The sequence below is a fragment of the Myotis brandtii genome, unplaced genomic scaffold, assembly GCF_000412655.1.
Source record: "Myotis brandtii unplaced genomic scaffold, ASM41265v1 scaffold95, whole genome shotgun sequence".
In the NCBI taxonomy this organism is placed as follows: domain Eukaryota; kingdom Metazoa; phylum Chordata; class Mammalia; order Chiroptera; family Vespertilionidae; genus Myotis; species Myotis brandtii.
The window spans coordinates 201152-209399 of NW_005371920.1; the positions used below are offsets into that span (position 1 = coordinate 201152).

Consider the following 8248-nt stretch of genomic DNA (forward strand, 5'->3'; position numbering starts at 1 on the left):
AGTATGTACTTACTGGGCAAAGGACCTTAAACAGAACTTTTCATGGGAAAATTAAGTGGAACCATTATGGACTAGTTGGTTAAGAGTCCAGTAAAACTGGGTTCAAACCCAGATCTGCCCCTTCTACCTGCTCTAAGATAGTTAACATCTCTGAGCCTTGGTTGCCTCCATGGTAAGTGGTACTAATAATCCCTCCCTCATGGGGTAATTATGAGAGATAGAAGTAATTTGTAAATAAAGGAATAAGCACAACGTCTGGCAGTTGGAAAGCACCCATCAAATGGTAGCTACAGTAAAGGTTGTGTAACTCCACGAGGCTGAGACTTAGCTCTCCTTAATGCCTCTCAGCCCCTCCACCTTTGTGTAAGCTTATTCTATTTTGCTCAGCCCTGAGAGTATTAGAACACTGAGCCAGGCCATCACCTAGTCAATATTATTTAACCCAATGAATTGACAAACAGTAATGACTCCTCGGGATTGTTTGTTTTGCCATTTTAATAATTACTTATTGAAGAATCACTGACTAATCTATGACATGACAGGTTTTGACATCTCCCAATTATGTGCACATTATGGAATTCATGAGTTAGAGCTGTTGTCCTTTTCTGTGGTGGAGATGGAGTTTGCAGCTCCTAAGTTGACTAATAAGATGGGTCCAGAAGCCGGGCAGAGATGGGATGCTTTTGATAACATTCACATTGGTTTCCAGGGACGCTATAAGCATATTACAAAGTGTTATTAGAAATTTGCAAATGTTGCTAAATCTGTAGGAATGAATGTATTTACTGTGAGCATACTAGTTAACACCTGCTTATAAACTGGGGAAAGAAAACCACGTCTAGTCTTTAATTTAACAACTACTACTACTTATTGAGCCCTGTAATATACAGAGTGCCGAAATAACCCAACAAACTGCTGATGAGATGCTGAGTTTTTAATTTATGCATCCATTTAACGAAGGCAGGCTTTGTATTGGACATAGGGAATCCGAAGGTGATGTGAAACATCCCTTTACTCAGCATCTCTACACTGTAGACACTTACCCACCCTTTAGTCACTTAGGAGCCATCTCTGTTAAGAGATTGATTGTCACAGTATCGCAGTGCTTGTGTCCAAGTAACTCTTATTTTACTTGATAGTGACTCCAAAGTGCAAGAGTAGTGATGTTGGCAATTCAGTTATGCCAAAGAGAAGCCATAAAGTGTTTCCTTTAAGTGAAAATGTCCATGTGTGTAAAAAACATCATGGTATTTGTCTTTCTCTGACTAAATTATTTCACTTAGCATAAGACCTTCAAGGTCCATCTATGTTGCTGTAAATGGTAAGATTCCATTCCTTTTTATGGCAGAGTAATATTCCATTGTATGTATGCACCACAGCTTCTTTATCCACTTGTCTGTTCATGGGCACTTGGGTTGCTTCCATATATTGGCTATTGTAAATATGGTAGCAGTAATTTTTTAATCTGTAATAACAGCTTTATTGAGATACCATACCATAAAAAGTCATCCTTTTAAAATATACAATCCAGTGGCTTTTAATATATTCAGGGTTGTACGACTATTGCCCTTATCTAATTTTAGAACATTTTTATCACTCAAGCAGAAATCCCAAACTCATTAGCAGTTACTCCCATTCCTCCCACCCTAGCCCCTGGCAACCACTAATCTACTTTGTGTCTCTATGGATTTGTCCATTCTGAACATTTCAGATAATTGGAATCATATAGTATGCAGTCTGTTATAACTGGCTTCTTTCGCTTAGTATAATGTTTTCAAGGTTTGTCCATATGGTAGCATGTATCAGTACTTCATTTCCTTTTGTAGTTGAATAATACATGATGTAGCAATAATATATATACAGTGGATATACATTTGGTTCATGTATATCATATACAATAGATATATTGCATTTTGTTTTATCCATTTGTCAGATGGTGGATATTTTGGCCATTTCCACTTTGGGGTTATTATGAATAATGTTGCTATAAATATTTGTGTGCGAGTTTTGGGATGAATATGTGTTTTCAGTTCTCTTGCATATATACCTAGAACTGAAATTGCCATTATATGGTAACTCTGTTTAACATTTTGAGGGACTATTTGTGGCTACTCCATTATGCAATCCCACAAGCAGTGTGTGAAAGTTCCAATTTTGCCACATCCTCAACCAACACAATAGCAGTGATTTTTCAACTGAGAGGATATTCATTCCTAAGAGGGACAAATCAGAATCTAGTGGTGGGTAGTTTGGAAAAGACCCTCAACTCCTATTTGTGACTTCAAAACACACACACACCACAAAACACGCAGAGCCAGGCTCCTATTTAGTTGACTTGGGGTATATCATTTCTTTTGATTAGCCTTAATAACATGTATGTAATAATAGTACTTACCTTATAAGGGCTTTTGGTAGAATTAAATGAGATAATGCTAGTTAAAGCGCTTATACATAATGGACACTCAACAAGTTATTAGCTCAATAATTTTTTATTATATGAACACACTATAATTTACCTAGCCAGTTCTATTGTTGGACATTCGGATGTGTTTTCAGTTTTTCATGATGATTAACAATGCTCTGAGAAATAGCCTTATGGCTAGATTTTTGCCCACATCCATGATTGTGTTCCTTGGATGAACTCTGTAAAGTGTTACTGTTTGGTGCATTTTAAAGAAATACTGTCTAGTACCTGATTACATTCCCCAATGTATATTCCTGTTTAATTTACACTGAAATTTTACTTTGGGAAATGTAATCAGGTACTAGACAGTATTGTTAAACTGATTTTGTAAATCTTCATCTTGTACCTTACAAACATAATGCAAAGTAAGACCGTCTTGGGCAGGACAGCCTAAATTTAATTCTAAAACCACTGAATGAGAAAAGGTACAAGAGAAGATTTTCTCTCAGGCTCTCTGATCTGGACACTTGGATTGCTATACCTTTTCTCCTGTGGCATCAATCCCCTAAATTAAGGGAATATTTTATTAGGTGAAGTCCATTAAGATCCAGAGTCTCAAATTAATGCAATATCTTAAGGGCAAGATATTTGGTTTTGTTTTCTTTTTTCCTAGATTAAATGCCACATTAAAGGATCACTCATGTGGCATTACATGCTGTAACATGCACAGAGGAACTGCAAACCTTGCTAGAAATTCCAGAGGTCATCCTCTGGGCATTGAGCACACAAACCAACTCAGAGAGCTGTGCATTCGGCGCTTAGTGATCCTAGAGGGGGATCCCATGAGATTCCCCAATAGAGACACGTGATTAGTTCTGCACATACAAAATGTGAAAATCAAGTGAGGATCAACCTAATTCCTTCCATTTGCACAGGACTTTGTGGCTTACACGGGGCTTTTTGCAAAAGGGTAAAATTTCATGCATCCAGTTTCTAGCTGCTCATTAACATGGATTGATAGGCAGTAAAATTCAGGTTTCTGGGTCACTTTTGTTCACATGAATGATTGACTTGCCGTGCGTCTCTCCATTTCTCTGCAGATGGAGACCCCAGTGAGCCAATGCTAGGAAGAAGAACTGACATTTTAGTGAGGCTTGGCAATGGGCCAAGCCTATAGTAAGCACTTTCCTTACATTGTCCCTGAAGCCACTCAACAACTCTATGAAGTAGTTCCTATTATTTTTTCTTCCATTTTGCAAATGCAGAGGCTCAAAGATGTTAGATTCTTTGCCAAAGGTCATGAAATTCATAAATGCCTGAGCTGGGACACAAACCAGGACTGTCTGACACCTAAAGCCTATATTAAGAATCTCCAGACTGGCTGAGGTCAAAGGTTTTAATAAAATTGTAGATATTTAATGTGCTAATTGGACAGGATGACCTGAAAGGTTCCAGGGTGGGCAGCACTAATCTAACTTGGGGGAGGGTAGAGGGGAGTGTTGGGGGAAGGGGACCATGACAAGGGTGATAAAAAAGAATGTGTCCACGTGCTGTCATGCTGAACAGTGTAACGTAAGAAGGCTGTGTATTTGTAATTGGCCTTTTCTGTGTCAAGCACAAGCCTGAATTAGGTCAGGCTTTCAGAGTGTCCTCTGCTGACCCTTTTGAAGCCTGTGGCCCCCTTTACATAAACTGTGAATTAGACACTAAGTTCCATGACATAGCAGAGGCTGATTATACGTCTTATGCATCCATGTTGCTGAACCTCCAGTCCTATCCCGGTAGCTGATATGGTAGGTGCTTAAATATTGGTTTACTATTGATGGTGGTGATGATAGTAAATACTCAATGAGTAATAGTAATGTATTCTTTCCAAGCATTATCTCATCTCATCCTTACAGTAACTCCATGAAGTATAGGGTGTCTCCCCAAAATGTATACACACATTTTGAATAATTCTAAAGGCAGTGTTTATTAAAATACATTTCATTTTCAAAAGTGGGAGCTATCAGCTGTTAAAGCGTGTATACATTTTTTGAAATACCCTGTATTTATCTCCCTAATTTATCGATTAAAAACAACAACAACACATGGCTTAGGGAGATCTTGTAACTTGCTCACATTCACAATAAGTGTCTGAAAAATCAGCTTTGCCTGATATTGGAACCTTGGCAGTGAACACTATGCTATAGTAACATATAGCTATAGTTATTGATTGATATGCATTTGTTATATTTCTAAGAAAGCACATATTAAACTCAGATTATAGAATTTAGGTTCTGTTAAGGAAGAAACTTTTGTTTTAACCATATCCCCAGCACCTAGAACAACTCTTGGCATTTACTAAATGCTCAGTAAATTTTTTTGTGCATATACTTACAAAATGGGTAAGAACAATTATTTCAATAAGAATAGGAGTTACAAGCTAGTAATTAGTGATTCACAACAGGTTTTGTTGTCAGGGTTGGGTTTTTGGTTTTTTTTTATTGCAAGCACTTTAGTAAGGGTAGAACTCTAAACCTAAATATCACTTTAACAAACTCAGTAATTTACTCATTCATTCAAGAAATATTTATCTCCACTCAATAAATATAATTGTACACCTACTAAGTAATAGACACTATCAGAGATATATTGGAAATGATAAACAACAATAAGAAAACAGCTATTGCAAAATGCAATGTGCCATGAGGAAGGCCAAGTAGATGTAGAGACAGAAAATAGCAGCAGGGACTATGGTGCTGTCAGAGTATCCTATATAATAAAAGGGTAATATGCAAATTGACCCTAACAGCAGAATGACTGGGAATAACTGGTCACTATGACACACACTGACCACGAGGGGGCAGACACTCAATGCAGGAGCTGCCCCCTGGTGGTCAGTGCACTCCCACAGGGGGAGCTCTGCTCAGCCACAAGCCAGGCTGATGGCTGCCAGTACAGCGGTAGTGGTGGGAGCCTCTCCCGCCTCCTCAGCAGTGCTAAGGATATCCAACTGCAGCTTAGGCCTGCTCCCCACTAGCAAATGGACATCCCCCAAGGGCTCCTGGGCTGCCAGAGGGATGCCTGACTGCCAGCTTAGTCCCAATCACCCAGGGAGCAGGCCTAAGCCAGCAGGTGGACATCTCCTGAAGGGTCCCAGACTGCAAGAGGGCACAGGCCAGGCTGAGGGACTTCCCCTTCCCCCCCCACCAAGTGCACAAATTTTTGTGCACCGGGCCTCTAGTTTCTCAATAAAATAGGAACAGTTCAGCTAAGATGCTGAGGAATGGCAAGAACACAAGGAAGGGGCATAGGGGGTAACAAGTGCAAATGCCAAATGCTTTAGGAAAGAAGTTGACATATTGGAGGAATAGAAAGCAGGTCAGTGGGCCTTCTGAGAAATGGTCTATGCCAGTGGTCGGCAAACTGCGGCTCGCGAGCCACATGCGTCTCTTTGGCCCCTTGAGTGTGGCTCTTCCTAAGCCTTAGGAGTACCTTAATTAAGTTAATAACAATGTACCAACCTTTATAGTTTAAGTTTAAAAAATTTGTCTCTCAAAAGAAATTTCAATCATTGTACTGTTGATATTTGGCTCTGTTGACTAATGAGTTTGTCGACCACTGGTCTATGCCGTCCTCTTACCAGACTAAAGGATTGTACAGGGCTTCCTTCAGACTCTTACCTCCTTTACTACATGTCATTGTATTAAAGCCCTGAGCCAAAGCTTTATTTTTCTTGGTTTTAGGTGGAGGGGCTAGTTCCCCGTTGTTCATAGTAGAACAGTGTGATCCACAAAATAGAAACTTAATCCAGAACTTTTGTCTTGAGGGAGGGTGGGCTGTAGTGTTGAATAAATGCAGGAGGAACTTTTCAGGGAACATGAAAGAGCAAATGTAGGAAGCCCAGAGGCTTGATCTATGGAGGGGACATTCCTTTCATTGGTTACAGTGGAAAATTCCTCAAGCACAGCCTGGGCCTACCTGATTCATCATGCAGCTCTGTTCCAATCCAGCACATGTTCCAGGAAGATGACAGGGAGAATTTCCCAAATATGATTTTGCCAAGGCCTCCTGTTGCAACTTAAGCTCATTTCAACTCAAAGCAAGATGTCTTCTTGCCACTTTGAGATGAACTTCGCTTTCCCCTCCCCTCTACCCCTTCTCCCCGTGCCCCGTTGTGGCAATCTGCAAGAGAAACTAGAGTGTACAACTACTGATGAGCTGACCACTGCAGCCTTGGTGATGGACACAGCTTGTCACATGGAAAACCCAGCTCAGCAACTGGTGCTGAAGAGGATTAAATCAACGTGCACCAGTCTTCATCTGTTACTGGAATGTCCTAGGTGACTTTTGAACAAATAGTCAAACAAGCACATAAGACTTAACCACCTGATGAGAATAACATGGACTCTCTTGCAAGCTGAACTCCCTCCAATCATATCAAAGGATATTCCTATTCTGTCCTTCCCGAGACATGCCGTCGCTTCCTGGAGGAGGGGACAATTCCATTTTCCACCTGCCAGAGCATCTATTCTTCATGGAAATCTAATGGCAACCCAGCCTCAGTTGAAGACTTGTCTCCCCTCCCCCTTTTTGTTTTTAACTTCAAATACTTTCTAAATGGTGTTAGCCGAAGCATTGTATGTATATAATTAACTCACAGGTCCCTCTGGGCTCATCTTGCTAAACTCCAGGAGCTTAACTGAGCAAGACATTTGCTTATGTCTCCTCCTACAATGACACCCACGGAAACGAATCCCGGCTACAAGAGGAAACCGGGGAAATGTCTTTTCAAATTGGCTTTCCAGTGACTTAATGATTTTGGTTTCATAACAATAATGATAGAATTTTGCTTTCAAATACGGAATTTGCAATTTGGGGAAGCAGGGTAGGGGTGGTAGGGAATTCGGTATTTTCCTCTTCGTTGAAGTAGAAAGACAGGCCTCTTTTTTGTATTCACCGGATCTTTGAAATTCCCTCAGGGTGGCAGTGGCTCTCTGTGGGCACAGGGCTCCGAGGGACCAGGCATGTTGAGAGCAAATGTAAGCCGGCCCCGCAGTGTCCTGTCTTCACAAGCAAAACCCACAGGAAGACCGGCAGCACTTCCCCAAAACAAAGTGCAAAGGGCGAGGGAAGGGGCACTGTTCAGACTGACTGTGTTGACTGGATTCACACACAACTCAGCCCTCTGCTTCCCTCTGCCTGTGTAGACATAAACGCCTGCAGTTATGGCTGTTTGAATGAAGAGATCAGTTGTGATGGCAGAAAACTTCTGGCCGCTGTTTCCCCTTCTATTCCTAGCACAGAGGGCTTAAGCTGGGCGCTGAGAAGCTCTTTTCCCATTCTGTCCTCTCTGTTGAGGTTTGGAATCCCAGGCCTTGCCCTTGAACTCCATCAAGGGGCTGCAGGCACCACATAGGGGTGAGCAAAGGGACCTGGATGTCCACTTCCTGCCTACCTCAGCCCACCCCCTTCTCTTTGCTGTCCTGAAGCGCAGGTGTCCGGAGACAGGCTGCAAGCTGTGGGGGCTGTGGGCGGCAGAGTAAACGCCGCCCTCAGCTGCGTGGCGCGGGCAGGGGGAGGTTGAGAGAGCGCGTCTATGCTTTTCACCTGAGCCTGCAAGCGAGCTGCTGGCTGCCCAGGTGCCGGATCGCGGCTGCGTGCGCCCCGCTGCCGCAGAGAGCAGCCGCAGCCTCCGCTCGGCCACCACCGCTACTGGGAGAGTCCTGGACTGCTGACGCGGTTGGGAGGAGCCTCGCCTTTAATGCACCAGCCGCCTCCAGCCTCCAGCCTCCAGCCTCCTGCAGCAACAGCAGCAGCAGCAGCAGCAGCAGCAGCAGCAACGGCAGCAGCAGCTGCGGG

At 42.4% G+C, this 8248-nt stretch overlaps 1 protein-coding gene across 4 annotated transcripts in view; it reads left to right on the top strand.

Annotated features, from left to right (window-relative positions):
* PPP2R2B (protein phosphatase 2, regulatory subunit B, beta) overlaps positions 1 to 8248 on the top strand; it is a 402097-nt gene that overhangs the window by 135061 nt on the left and 258788 nt on the right. The window lies entirely within an intron of this gene.